Genomic DNA, 15,367 nt, shown 5'->3' on the forward strand with positions numbered 1-15,367 from the left:
AACGTTTCACCGTCAAGGGAAACTACAATGAGGTTGCAGAGGTAACGTTTCACCGTCAAGGGAAACTACAATGAGGTTGCAGAGGTAACGTTTCACCGTCAAGGGAAACTACAATGAGGTTGCAGAGGTAACGTTTCACCGTCAAGGGAAACTACAATGAGGTTGCAGAGGTAACGTTCCACCGTCAAGGGAAACTACAATGAGGTTGCAGAGGTAACGTTTCACCGTCAAGGGAAACTACAATGAGGTTGCAGAGGTAACGTTTCACAAGGGAAACAATGAGGTTGCAGAGGTAACGTTCCACCGTCAAGGGAAACTACAATGAGGTTGCAGAGGTAACGTTCCACCGTCAAGGGAAACTACAATGAGGTTGCAGAGGTAACGTTCCACCGTCAAGGGAAACTACAATGAGGTTGCAGAGGTAACGTTTCCACCGTCAAGGGAAACTACAATGAGGTTGCAGAGGTAACGTTCACCGTCAAGGGAAACTACAATGAGGTTGCAGAGGTAACGTTTCACCGTCAAGGGAAACTACAATGAGGTTGCAGAGGTAACGTTCCACCGTCAAGGGAAACTACAATGAGGTTGCAGAGGTAACGTTCCACCGTCAAGGGAAACTACAATGAGGTTGCAGAGGTAACGTTTCACCGTCAAGGGAAACTACAATGAGGTTGCAGAGGTAACGTTTCACCGTCATGGGAAACTACAATGAGGTTGCAGAGGTAACGTTTCACCGTCAAGGGAAACTACAATGAGGTTGCAGAGGTAACGTTTCACCGTCAAGGGAAACTACAATGAGCTTGCAGAGGTAACTGCACGTTTCGATGCTTTACTTGCTGAACATATGGAACTTTAGACTGTCTTTTCCGGGATGTCGAAAACAATTCCAGAATGATTTGATAGCATTCATCACATCATCCTTTAAAAGTTAGATTACAGAGGCAGCTTGACGCAGCGCATTTTTTTTGTGTGCACTCAAGTAGGCTATCCACTCTCCTCCGCTATTTATTTAGTAAAGATGATAACACATAATCACTCCGGACAGACACAAGCAAAAACTCATGATATAATTGTTGCAGCAGCCTAGGCTACACGTCGACATTAGAAATCTGACATCCTGTATGGGATGAAAACTAGACCATTTTTCAGTCTGATCAACTATAGGCTACTAATAAGAGCAGATGCATACACCCTATAACGTCATGTATTTATGGTCCATTTGTGTAAAAAAAACGTGATCAAATTTGGTTTATATTCAAAATTGGGCCGGCTAGGCTGCCGATACGTTTTCAATACATAATGATTAACTTGAGTTAATTAATCAACATAATAGTGATGACAGATGTCAGATGTCTCAACAGTTTTTACCCCCAAGCCTTAAGACTCCTGAACAGGTAATGAAATGGCAACCCGGACTATTGGCATTCTGTCCTGCCACTCCGGCCATACCCTCATTCAATCACTGCTGTGGTCCCTTCCAAACACTGCGTAAGTAGCCCTATCATTCCCATTCCCCATAATATTGTACTATAAATGTCTTTATTAAATGCTTTAAGTTAAAAGAATCAGACTTTGACTATTTTTGAAACACACTTTGACATCTCCGTGCGTTCAGCCTATACCATGGGTCTCCCATCCTCCTAAATGTGTCAAGTCACCAGCCTCCACTGATGTGGGAGTAGATCATAATGAAATGTATCTGAAGGTAAGACAACGTGTGATTGAAAAAAAAAAATGAGCCATGCTGTGGAAGACAGTTGGGAGAAGACACATTTGTTTTTCTCCCTAATAAACGTACATGGGCACTATTTCCCTAACCCTTTGCAATTACAGTAAATCCACACAATTTAAAAATCTCAGCCTTGTACACCTTTAGTTGCAAGATCACTCAAGGTGAACACAAACAGTAACCAAACAAACTCAAAAGAATAAGAGGCTCCTCCGTCTGTGAGCCTCAGTTCACTTGACAAGACGATGACCTGGCCTACGCCAAGGACTGTGGTGGCCTGTCCACACTACGACCGGAGAGAAAGATGGATTCCGCCAGCCGGAATGGTTCCCGGGATTATCTCTTCGGCGCAGGAGCCAGAAGAAAGGAAGCAGACGACCATCTCTGTGCCCGATGAAAAATGAGGGAGCGAGATGCTATTTCTCCTTTAATTCACAAGGGGTGGTCTGGCTCAGACCGCGATAAGACTCAAGTGATCAACATCCTTTTGAGTTGGCTGTGAATGCTCCTTCCCCCTTCCCATATCTCCATCTCAGATATGTAGGACATATTTTTGCTTTTCAAAGGGGGGGGGCGGTACAGGGGGTAGAAAAAGGGAGAACAGACAAAGCGTGACGGGAGAAGGATGAGAGAATTCTGCTCTAAGCTGTAGACTCACAGTGCTACTTCATATGGTGATGGATCTGGATTTATGAATATGAGCTGCTGGAAGTGCTCAATAGGGCCCTGTAGACCAGAGAGGATGTTTAGGAGCCCTTTCCTCCTCTGTGTTCTGTACTTATTCCGACACTTTTGCCGATGTGTTATTCCAAGGACAAAACTCCCAGAGAGAGAACTTCTTCCACTTTCATCATGTTGAAAATTCTCTCAACGATTACATAACAGCTGCTGTAAAACAAATGCATACCGTACTGTTTCCTTCTTTAATATCTCGCCACTGTTAACATCTCTAAAGGTCAAAGCCGTTGGTGCGGGGGGGGGGGTTATACTAAGCTAACATATGGAATTGTTTTAAGATGGTCATACCATGGATCATTTATCTATTTCATTTAGAATTTAAGGACAACTTTAGGTATAAAAAAAAACATTTTAAAATTATTTGATAAAATATTGAATCCGGCCTTTACAGCTATAACCCATAGAAACACATTGAATAATACATTCAAAAACATCAAAAAAGATCAGTAAAATAACTCATTGGGAATAAGGTTTTGAAGTGTCTGTTCTATATCTTTAAGATAATAAGAAAGATCACAAAATATTGTAGTTTTTTTTTGTTGACACATACTTAACCCTTTATTTTTATTGGCACAAAACTACCTCCATACTTCCATTCATTTCTATGGGTTCCCTTCAGACCGAGTCCCATACAGAGAACACCATCGTATCTGTGAGAGTCTCATCGGACGCTACAAACGTTTTCACGAGAAGACCGATTTCCGGGATGTCTCGTGGTCTGACAAACGCTGTTGTAGCTCGGCCACCTTCCACCGCAAATGCGGAAGGCCGACATAGGTGCTTGCAGTGGATTGAGACTCAGACCAGGCAAAAAAACCTGATATTTCTAGCTTAAACTGACACTCCTGGGTGCGTCAATAGACTCCTAAGGATTACAAATTGTGAGGCTTATAGAATAGTGAGGATTTAAAGCCTAGCGAGAGAGGGAAACATGGTCGGTAGCTATTTTCCACATGCCACTATGAAAGTTCAGAGGAAACCAAAACAATGAACAAAGAAGTGTAGTTTCCCCATCGGAAGCCTCTATCTCCGGGTGATGCATGTCGTAATGGAAGTTCCTCCATTCCCTGTCCTCCAATTCTACTGAAACCCTGAGACCTGGCTGGGGCCTGCCGTTATCTCACCTTGGTCAGGACATTCGTGAGTGATTGCCGTCTGGGCTATTTCAGGCTCTGCCAGGTAACAGGAAGTGCTTTGTAACTCAGCACCCAAACCTCCATCGCTCCCCTTCTCTCCCTCCCAAGCCCGTCCCAACTCCTAGTACCCAGTACCCACAGTTGTCACAACCAATGAGATACACAGTCTCTCAAAACCACACACCCGTGATTAAATCTCCACCTTTGAAAATGCCAGAGTTGGTGCCTTCGCCTATTCAATACAGACTGTTAATTACATTCCACTAATTATTCATCTCAAAATGATAATTGTTCACCTTGACATAACTCAACTATCTCTGATCCATTACTGCAAATTCAACTAATTGCATTAACTGGGAGAGGAAGAGAAAAGATCTAACCTCTCTACAAAAACAAATCAAACCAAAGAACCTTTTACAACCAGAAAGTGATTGGGGAAAGGAAAAGTTTGGGTTTCCAGTGATGGATTTTGTTGCCTTCAATAGATGAGCCATCCAATTGAAGATTAGCTTTGCCCTGTATCAGGGGTTGGCTAGCATCTGATTATGAGTCATCATTACACTCATTATCAGAGGCTATTGTCAAGTATTATGTGAATATAACCTTAGAAGGAACCTGTTATTTCCTTCATATACATTGCTGAGTATAATTCCTAAGGCAGCTAAACACCTGTCCCTCATCAATGATCTGGAGACAGGATATTCGTTTGTCCTCAGGTTTCTTGACTGCGAATGGGTGAAACTAAGAACAAAACACAACCATCATTCAAATTGCCTTAAAACTATACATAAGCTTGTTCTGAGTAACATCAAACAGTCTGATATAAAGATGTAACAGAATAGCAGCTAGATACGGTACCTAGTGAAAGTCTACATGAAATTTGATTTTATTCCTACCGATACTTGGTGGAGGCATCTTTGGCAGCCATTATAGTTGTGAAATATTTTGATTCTATCAACTATTAGGTCAACATATTTGACCCGTTTCAGGACACTAGACATATGTCTCGGGTCACTACTTCACAGGATAGCCATTTGAATGTACACTTTTTTTTTTTTATAAATCAAAATACGTTTGTGTCAGAAATGCCTTCTGGAACATGTGAACTTTCATGTGCCTTAACAACAAACTTGTATGCCATCTGTAAATACGAATTAAAATGTTAAATTACGAGCCACAAAAATGCCAGAAACCTTCCCACTAGCCATGATTGGCTGAGATAATGAATGGGCTGGACATGCCGAGAGAGGAGTTCAGATTGGTCTGCCATATAGGGGGCTTCTCTCTATTTGAGCTGGTCAGTCTGTGTTGGTAATCCTGTTGAACGCTGCTTTTTAAAAAATGTATCGTGTAGTAGAGCTACAAAAGTGTTGATCTCCACTTTCTAGAGGATCGAGTTTTGAAATCAGTGGAATTGGAGTATGATAGCTAAAGAGATGGAGAAAACACCTGTCTCCAGATTACATCGTTAAACTAAGGGCAACCATGGCATGGAATCCATGACAGGGAGACGTGTCCATTGCATAATGATATATATGGGTAAGATAGTCTGGCTAGCTACATTTTCAGCTATTACACATTTCTAATTTTGACAGAAAGTGGTTTCATTTAAAGCTGAAGTGTACTGTTAGCTAGCTAGCTGACGATAGCTGGCTGGCTCCCTAGCTAACATTACGTGTATGAAGATATTATTCATATCCCAGAGCCGTTAGAGCCTAATGTTAGCTAGCTAACGTTTAACCTCGTTGGTTAGCTACCAGCAGATTCATGCTGGGTAGTAACGACATGATTTGGCACTATGTTCATTGTTGTTTAACTAGCTAACGTTAGCTGGCTGGCTCGCTAGCTAACGTTATGTGACGTATACGATCTTACACATTGTTTACCTCACTAGGTTTATTGTTTACCTAGCTAGCTACATGTCTTAGCAAAAGACTCCAATATCAAAGCAACCATTTCGGGTGTGTTCGTAAATTCAGAAGGCGAAGAAGAGTGCAGAATAACTAATGAATTTATGAACGCACAACACCCGTTGATAATGGCCGGTGTCAGTAAACGTTGGCAAAAAAAGGGTAATAAAATTGTTGCCAGAACAGCTGGTTAGGCTGTTGTCATGTTATCCGGAAGTAAACAAATCATCGGCCAGAGTGTCAAGTGTGCGCTCGGAACACTCCGAGAGAGAAACAAGTTGTGTGGGGCTAAAGCATAAGAGAGTGTGAACAATGCTGAATGGGTGTAGACAAAGAAGAGCTCTTCACTATGTACCAAAACATTCAAAGGCCATTTTCTCAAAAGTGAGATTACAAGTTCATCAACTTTCAAAACATATTTACTTTCCCATTGTTCCTCAAAAATACAGTTCACTATATACCATTTTGTAGCTTTGGAACTCTACTTTTATCCAATCTAATAAACACAATTGAACATTTTGCTACATAAGACCAGTTTGAGCCGGTCGGTCCCATATATCCATTGATTTTATCAAAATGTCTCAAGTTAAATTTAATCGGGTGGCATTGATGGATAGCAAAATTCAAAACGTCTCAGATTTAAGTCAGGACTAAGACTGGACCATTCGTGAACACTGAACATGTATTGGCAAGCAATTCTGATGTGTCTTTGGCATTAAAATGTGTGTAATTGTCCTACTGAAAAATAAAACTCTCCCCCAGGGTTAGGTATTTACAAAACTGAGGCAATTTCCTCTAAATGTTTCTTTTGACTTTGCTCCTTTCATATTTATTTGATTTGGACAAACTCCCCAGTCCCTGCCAGTGACAAGCATACCATGTCACACCCTGGTCTTTTCACCTGTCTTGTGCTTGTCTCCACAATCTCCAATTTTCTCCCATTATCCCCTGTATACTTCAACCTGCGTTTTCTGTTGGTCTGTTGCCAATTCATCTTGTCTTGTCAAGTCTTACCAGTGTGTTTTTCCGTTTTCCAGTATCTCTAGTTTCTGTTTTCTAGTCCTCCCGGGTTCTGACCATTCAGCCTGCACTGACCCTGAGCCTGCCTGCTTTCTGTCCCTTATTGACGCTGCCTTGGATTACTGACCTCTGCCTGCCCTGGGCCTGCCATTTGCATGCCCCCTGTTTTGTAATAAATATCTGAGATTCAAACTTTCTGCCTCCTGTGTCTGCATCTGGGTCTTGCCCTGAGTCGTGTTATACCCTTAACATGATTCTCCTCGCTTCAGAGGTAATTAAGCGGTAGTGAGGAGAGGAAATGCAGAAACAAATGTGCTTGTATGAAATTAGTCTCTCCTTCTCCACTAGCACGTCCTCAGGCAATAATGTTTACAGGGGTGGAAATATGAAATAAATGTGATGAAAACAACGTACCTACTTGCACGCCCACACCATCAAACCTCCTCCTCCATGCTTCACAGTGGGAACTACACATTCAGAGATCATCTGTTCACCTACTCTGCTTCTCACAAAGATAGCCCTTGGAACCAAGAATCTCAAATTTGGACTCATCAGACGAAATAACAGATTTCCACCAGTCTAATGTCCATTGCTCATATTTCTTGGCCCAAGCAAGTCTCTTCTTATTATTGGTGTATTTTAGTAGTGGTTTCTTTACAGCAAAATCAACCATGAAGGCCTGATTCACGCAGTCTCCTCTGAACAGTTGATGTTGAGATGTGTCTGTTGCTTGAACTCTGTAAAGCATTTATTTGGGCTGCAATCTGAGGTGCAGTTAAAGTAATGATGGACTTTTGTTTCTCTTTGCTTATTTGAACTGTTCTTCCCATAATATGGACTTGGTCTTTTACCAAACAGGGCTATCTTCTGTATCTATCTTGTATCCTTTAATCTATTTTTTTGAAGGAAAAACAATGTTTTTTATTCTTTGATCTATTATTTTTCAAATGTGTGCATTTCCCCTTTGTAAAAAATATATAGATAAAAGGATAAATAGCATTTCATTTTTTAAATGTGCATATGCATTTTTACTTTGAAAAAACAACAGTGGATTCAATGGGGATGTGGCGGATTTGAAATAACTTCCGCACTAGCCGTCGGGAGGATACTCTTGTGCGTCCTCTGCTGTAGTAGGTAATCGAGGAAAATATTCCTCTGTCCAGTGGTTGGTCCACTAAAAGTTTTGCGATTATGCTGCAGGACTTTTGTGGTTTAGTACGCTACCCTGCGTCACCACTTCATTGCTACAGACCAGCGAAAGGGGGCGTTAGAACACTGATTATGTTTTAGGGCCTGACTGTGTCTCTAACTCAGACTCAGTAGCCTCGGTTTTTCTAATGACTGCTTTGCCTGGTTCACCAACTACTTTGCAGACAGAATTCAGTGTGTCAAATCGGAGGGCATGTTGTCCGGTCCTCTGGAAGTCTCTATGGGGGTGCCACAGGGTTCAATTCTCGGGACGAATCTTTTCTCTGTATATATCAATGATGTTGCTCTTGATGCGGGCGATTCCCTGATCCACCTCTACGCAGACGACACCATTCCGTATACTTCTGCCCCTTCCTTGGACACTGTGCTATCTAACCTCCAAACGAGCCTCAATGCCATACAGCACTCCTTCCGTGGCCTCCAACTGCTCTTAAACGCTAGTAAAACCAAATGCATGCTTTTCAACCGATCGCTGCCTGCACCCGCATGCCCGACTAGCATCACCACCCTGGATGGTTCGACCTTGAATATGTGGACATCTATAAGTACCTAGGTGTCTGGCTAGACTGCAAACTCTCCTTCCAGACTCATATCAAACATCTCCAATCGAAAATCAAATCAAGAGTCGGCTTTCTATTCCGCAACAAAGCCTCCTTCACTCACGCCGCCAAGCTTACCCTAGTAAAACTGACTATCCTACCGATCCTTGACTTCGGCGATGTCATCTACAAAATGGCTTCCAACACTCTACTCAGCAAACTGGATGCAGTCTATCACAGTGCCATCCGTTTTGTCACTAAAGCACCTTATACCACCCACCACTGCGACCTGTATGCTCTAGTCGGCTGGCCCTCGTTACATATTCGTCGCCAGACCCACTGGCTCCAGGTCATCTACAAGTCCATGCTAGGTAAAGCTCCGCCTTATCTCAGTTCACTGGTCACGATGGCAACACCCATCCGTAGCACGCGCTCCAGCAGCTGTATCTCACTGATCATCCCTAAAGCCAACACCTCATTTGGCCGCCTTTCGTTCCAGTACTCTGCTGCCTGTGACTGGAACGAATTGCAAAAATCGCTGAAGTTGGAGACTTTTATCTCCCTCACCAACTTCAAACATCAGCTATCTGAGCAGCTAACCGATAGCTGCTGCTGTACATAGTCTATTGGTAAATAGCCCACCCATTTTCACCTACCTCATCCCCATACTGTTTTTATTTATTTACTTTTCTGCTCTTTTGCACACCAATATCTCTACCTGTACATGACCATCTGATCATTTATCACTCCAGTGTTAATCTGCAAAATTGTAATTATTTGAAATAAAAAAAATAAAAAATAAAAAATCACACGTCATAATACGTCATCAAAAGTGTGGATGAGGGGAGAGGGTGTGTTTTTTACGTGTTTGGAATGCAAACGAAGTCCTATTTACTGAGATCACATTACACTTAAGGTCAAGGTCACATGACAGGTAAGGTCAAGGTCATAAAATGAAGAAATTGCTTCTATAAACCCACCAGCAGGGGGAGACATACACACCAAAATTGTGCATTACTCATGTAATAGAACACTTCCAACACTTCCAGAACTATTCCAAGGTTCCCAAAAGCTACTTGAAAGGTGTTTATTGCCAATGAGTAACTGTAGATAATGTCCCCAATGGGCTTTCCTTATTGTGCTTCCCCCTCCCGTCCTGATGTCATATCTGAAATTCCACTATTCATATATGCTGACAAACTGACAATGGCTACCAATTCATGTCTTGAGTTTGACATTCTACCTTGGAGGAATTCGTCCAGCCTGGACTCAGGGATAGACATAACATAGTAAATGTTAATCTTTCTCCCTCTCTTTAGTATGATATGTTACAATTTGTATGGTATGTACGTCATCCATTGCGTATGAAATGTTACGAATTACAATTCATATGATATTTTACAAATTCCAATTTGTTGTAGCTAACGTTAGCTAGGTGGCTAACATTAACATTAGCTAGGTGGTTAACATTAGCTAGGCTAGTGGGTAAAGTCAGGGTGAAGGTTAAGGCTAGGGCTAAATTTAAGTTTAGGAGTAAGGTTAAAGGGTTAATAGAGTTAGGGTAAGCCTTAGCTAACATGCAAAGTAGCTAAAAAGTAGTAAGTTGTTGCAAAGTTTCTAATTAGATATAATGCTAAAGTGGTCTGTGAGGATACTCGAACATACAACCTTTGGATTGATAGGCATTATGCGCCCACCAGTGGAGGCTGGGGGGAGGAACTATAGGAAGACAGGCTGATCATAATAATTGCCATATGGTTACGATATGTTTAACCTCTATGGGATTGATGACCCCTCCGTGGCACGGTTGAGCTAACATGCGCTAATTAGATTAGAATGAGGTTGTAAGTAAGAAACATATCTGATATGGGCAGAAAGCTTAAATTCTTGTTAATTTAACTGCACTGTCCAATTTACAGTATTTATTACAGTATACATGCAACTGTTTGAGGAAAGTGCAGTTATGAACTTGAAAATGTATTAATAAACCAATTAGGCATATTTGGGCAGACTTGATACAACATTTGGAACAGTAATGCAATGGTTCATTGGATCAGCCTAACACTATGTAAATTCAATTCTGCCATCTAGTGGCCAACATTTAAATTGCGCCTAAAATGGAATAATACATTGTGGCCTTTATCTTGCATTTCAAAGATGATGAACAAAAAAATAATCATGTTTTTTACTTTGTATGAACTTTTACCAGATCTAATTTGCTCTCGACATCTACATTAATGTCACATTTACACAAACTTCAACATGTTTCCTTTCAAATGGTATCAAGAATAGGCATATCCTTGCTTCAGGTCATGAGCTACAGGCAGTTAGATTTGGGTGTGTAATTTTAGGCGAAATTGAAATAAAGGGTCCGATCCTTTAATGTGTTTGAAACCATTACATTTATTCCATTCCAGCCATTACAATGAGCCTGTCCTACTATAATTCCACCAGCCTCCTCTGACACACACCCATCCACCCTGACCAACCACTATCCTTTTGTTTTTGCCCTAAGTAACCTTTTGTCTCATGTAACCGTAACACACTTACATATCATACTCATTTAAGTGTTTCGGATTTACATTTACTATTTTACGTCTAGTATATGAGACCAGGCTGCGTCCAACAAACCTCATCTCCTAAGTTCACGGACAGCCCTTCTAAAAAGCATATTTAAGAAAAACAACTCGCTGACATTCAAATCTTCTTCTTTTTTTTTTTTACCGATAATTAAAAACAAATTCTTAAGCGGAAGTTTTTCCATGCAGTGCCTTCTTCAGAAATTGCAGAGACGCATCTCTGCTGATTTGCCAATAATGAAGCGCGTGATTCATTCGAAAAGATCCCCCTTTTTTAATTATAGTGGATATGCCATGGTACGTGTGCCACCGAGGGTCCATTTCACATTATCATCTTGACATTCCCGTCTTCTTATTTGTTTGGCACACTTTGCCTTTACTTTGAAGGTCAGTATTGAATTACGTTAAAGCATGCAAAGTACTATGTCTTGCCTTAACGTTGCCTGAGTAGAAAGAGCGAAGTAGACTTCCAAAAATAAGCAAGGGCTTTCTTTCTCAGCAGGGAACTCAGACTGTCTTAGAGCAGCAAAAGTATGTTGTCTTCTTGACAATGAGTCATTCCCTGAAGGTGAAAAGAGTACTTTGACTTTAAAAAGTGAAACACTTAGGTTTTAAAAAGTGAAACACTTAGGCTTTAAAAAGAATGGAAAGTACTAAGAATCTACTCAATCCAACTTTTATTTAGTAAATCTTTGAGATTGATTACACCCATACATGTTACACGCTTCCTTGATGCTCCATCATTTTCCAATAACATAACAGTATAAAGACATGTGCTTACAGCAGCATCTATACACACTAGTAGTGTTTTAGTACACACTCCAGTCTGTCAGCCTGTGGGCTACATGCACTTCTTACAGTAATCCACAGTCATGTATAGCTGGGCCTTCAGTGGGACTGGGAAGCACATTTCTGGATCCAAAGTACAGGTCATTGTTATATTTCACACACATCCATCCATTTAGTAATATGCACCACTCGGCAGTGAGTGTGTATTTGAATATTTCATTGAAGACGGATGGATACCTAATCTTAGCTCCAAGCTGTGCCGTTTTGTCACCGATCCATTTTCCAATCAGGGTCTATCTACTTTTCCATTTTTATCTCCCCCCTCAGTCTCTTTTCAGTTCCTTCCCTCTACCAGCCACCTCTCTCTCTCTCTCTCTCTCTCTCTCTCTCTCTCTCTCTCTCTCTCTCTCTCTCTCTCTCTCTCTCTCTCTCTCTCTCTCTCTCTCTCTCTCTCTCTCTCTCTCTCTCTCTCTCTCTCTCTCTCTCTCTCTCTCTCTCTCTCTCTCTCTCTCTCTCTCTCTCTCTCCAGGATCTCTGCACTAGTCTAGCAGTTGCTATGCTTGATAAGCCAAGCATAACTCTAAGGTTAAATAAAGTCTCGTACATCATAATAGTTTGCTTTATTAACCAATTATACTGAGAAATAGAATGTGCGGCTACATATGAAAACATCGGATATACTTTAATAAGTACGACTGCTGTTGGGGACATATTCTCAGTTCCAATTAGAATCCAATTAGGAGTCTCCACATTCATCAATAAGGGATCAGAGCAGCTGGATCAGAGTTCGTCCTGGTAATTATGCATAGAACAAGCTTTTCCTTAAGATCATATCTGTGTGTTATGTTTAATTTACTATACGGTTTGCAGTAGCACAAACATCCTGTGTTAAGACAGAAAACAATTCGGTACACCAAACTAACACAAATATGTTGTTATGTTTAGTCTCTTTCCTCCTACGCATACCATTAATGGACCGTCAATGCAATGGCTTTCTGCCAAATTGGCTTTTACAGCACAGAGATGCTTTCGTTGATTTCAAAATGCTAACGTCATTAATTATACTAATATTATTCCTCTCTCAGTCAAGATTCTTCATACAGTTATGATTCTATTATAATGTTAAAATGTCACTCCTTTTTTTTGCTTCCCGAAACCGATGAATCTAATAACTACCACGAGCTACTGAATTAGATTACATCCCGATCAAGATGAAATGTAATGGAGTAATTAGAAGCGTTTTGATATTTTGAGAAAGAATGTCTCTCTGAAAGAAAGTTATTACTAATTCATCAAAAATGACTGTCACGGTCATCTCACCTCTTTTCTCCATTTTCCTCTTCCTTCTGCCTTCTCTCCTACACTACACGGATCAAACTCATCCTGATAGACACCCTCCCTCCCCCCGAAAACTCCCTTGAAACTCCGCCGGAATTCGAAGAATTCTGATTTAACATTTTACTGAAATAAAGTGTGTAAGTGTGTGTCCTCTTTAAAGTTCATCCAAAGTTCTCACAGGTCTTTTAGTACAAACATAATTATTTTTGTTGAATTTTTTTGTTTGTTGGTGAATTTAATGTTACACCTGGATTAAAAGAAGTGTTGCATTTTCGTTAACGCCAAGTTCACATGTCTGGTGTTGTGGAGCACCAATTCTATTACGTCAATAATTTAATGCTAGAAGCAGCCACCACTTCCAATTACAGGGCATAATAGGGAGTGTGATTAAATATTTTGGTGACATCGCTTTTCAGTTGTTTTTAATGACTTAGTTTATAACTTGACAAAATTGATTGAATAATAAGGGACAATATTAAGATAAACCAAAGTTAATTTAGGTTGGATATTGCTGACCAAAACAAAGTCTTATCTGTACACCAGCCAATCACAAAATGAGGCTAGAATGAGGTCAATGACGGCAAAATTATTTTTATTCAGTGTGTTTGGGAAGAAAAACTAAACTAAATAAGATTGGCTTTGAATCTAGCTATACAAGCAATAGCACATATTTTCACTTCTATTAATAACTTGGTGTGAAAAAGTACTTTTTGTAATCAACAAAAGTAATCAGCCTTATCGTAATGAAGGCTTGGAAGAAAATCGAGGGCAGATGCTCGTTATAAATAACATTGGGTTTCTTCTGATGGATGTTGAGGAGGAAAGTAAAAACTTTTCGAATCTGTCTGGTTCAGACACTCAGTATTAATTCAGATAAGTTTTTTTTTTTTTTTTTTTTTTTTTTTTTTGGAATCAACTCTCCAATGGTTAATCGATCTGAGTTTCAATTTTTTTTTTCCAGTCGTATGTACAGGATACACATCAACCAACAAAATGCTAACTTGCAGGTTCCTTCTCGACAATGCAACAGCAAGAAAAGAGAAGAGTACAAACAAAGTATTTGGAGAATAGAAAAACATTTTTCCGTAAGTATAATACAGGAAGGCACAACTTATCGGCAAGTATTTAAATGTGTATAGGGGAAGGAGAATGGGGGACAGTGTATAAACTAAGCAGTATAATAAGATTCTGGTAGTAGCAGTTGTGATGTGTGTGTTAAGTAAGACTGTATGCTATACATATGTTTCTGTGTGGGTGTGTACATTAGTGAGCGTACAGTTGAAGTTAGAAGTTTACATACAGTACACCTGAGCCAAATACATTTGAACTCAGTTTTTCACAATTCCTGACAGAATCCTCATAAAATTCCCTGTTTTAGGTCAGTAAGGATCAAAACATTATTTTAAGAATGTGAAATGTCAGAATAATAGTAGAGACAATAATTTATTTCAGGTTTATTTCTTTTGTCAAATTCCCAGTGGGTCTGAAGTTTACATACACTCAATTAGTATTTGGTAGCATTGCCTTTAAATTGTTTAACGAGGGTAAAACGTTTCGGGGAGCCTTCCACATGCTTCCCACAAAAAGTTGAGTGAATTTTGGCCATTCCTCCTGACAGAGCTGGTGTAATTGAGTCAGGTTTGTAGGCCTCCTTGCTCGCACACACTTTTTCAGTTCTGCCCACACATTTTCTATGGGATTGAGGTCAGGGCTTTATGATGACCACTCTAATACCTTGACTTTGTTGTCCTTAAGCAAGTTTGCCACAACTTTGAAAATATGCTTGGAGTCATTGTCCATTTGGAAGACCCATTTGCGACCAAACTTTAACTTCCTGACTGATGTCTTGAGATGTTGCTTCAATATATCCACATAATTTTGATGCCATATATTTTGTGAAGTGCACCAGACCCTCCTGCAGCAAAGCAACCCCACAACATGATGCTGCCACCCCCGTGTTTCATGGTTGGGATGGTGTCCTACAGCGTGCAAGCATCCCCCTTCTTTCTCCAAACATAACAATGGTCATTATGACCAAACAGTTTTATTTCTGTTTCGTCAGACCAGAGGACATTTCTCCAAAAAGTACAATCTTTGTCCCCATGTGCAGTTGCAAACCGTAGTCTGGCTTTTTTATGACGATTTTGGAGCAGTGTCTTCTTTCTTGCTGAGCGGCTTTTCAGGTTATGTCGATATAGGACACGTTTAACTGTGGATATAGATACTTTTATACCTGTTTCCTCCAGCATCTTCAGGTCCTTTGCTGTTGTTCTGGGATTGATTTGCACTTTTCACACCAAAGTACGTTCATCTCTAGGAGACAAAACGCATCTCCTTCCTGAGCGGTATGACGGCTGCGGGATCCCATGGTGTTTATACT

Source organism: Oncorhynchus tshawytscha, linkage group LG15, assembly GCF_018296145.1.
Source record: "Oncorhynchus tshawytscha isolate Ot180627B linkage group LG15, Otsh_v2.0, whole genome shotgun sequence".
Taxonomy (NCBI): domain Eukaryota; kingdom Metazoa; phylum Chordata; class Actinopteri; order Salmoniformes; family Salmonidae; genus Oncorhynchus; species Oncorhynchus tshawytscha.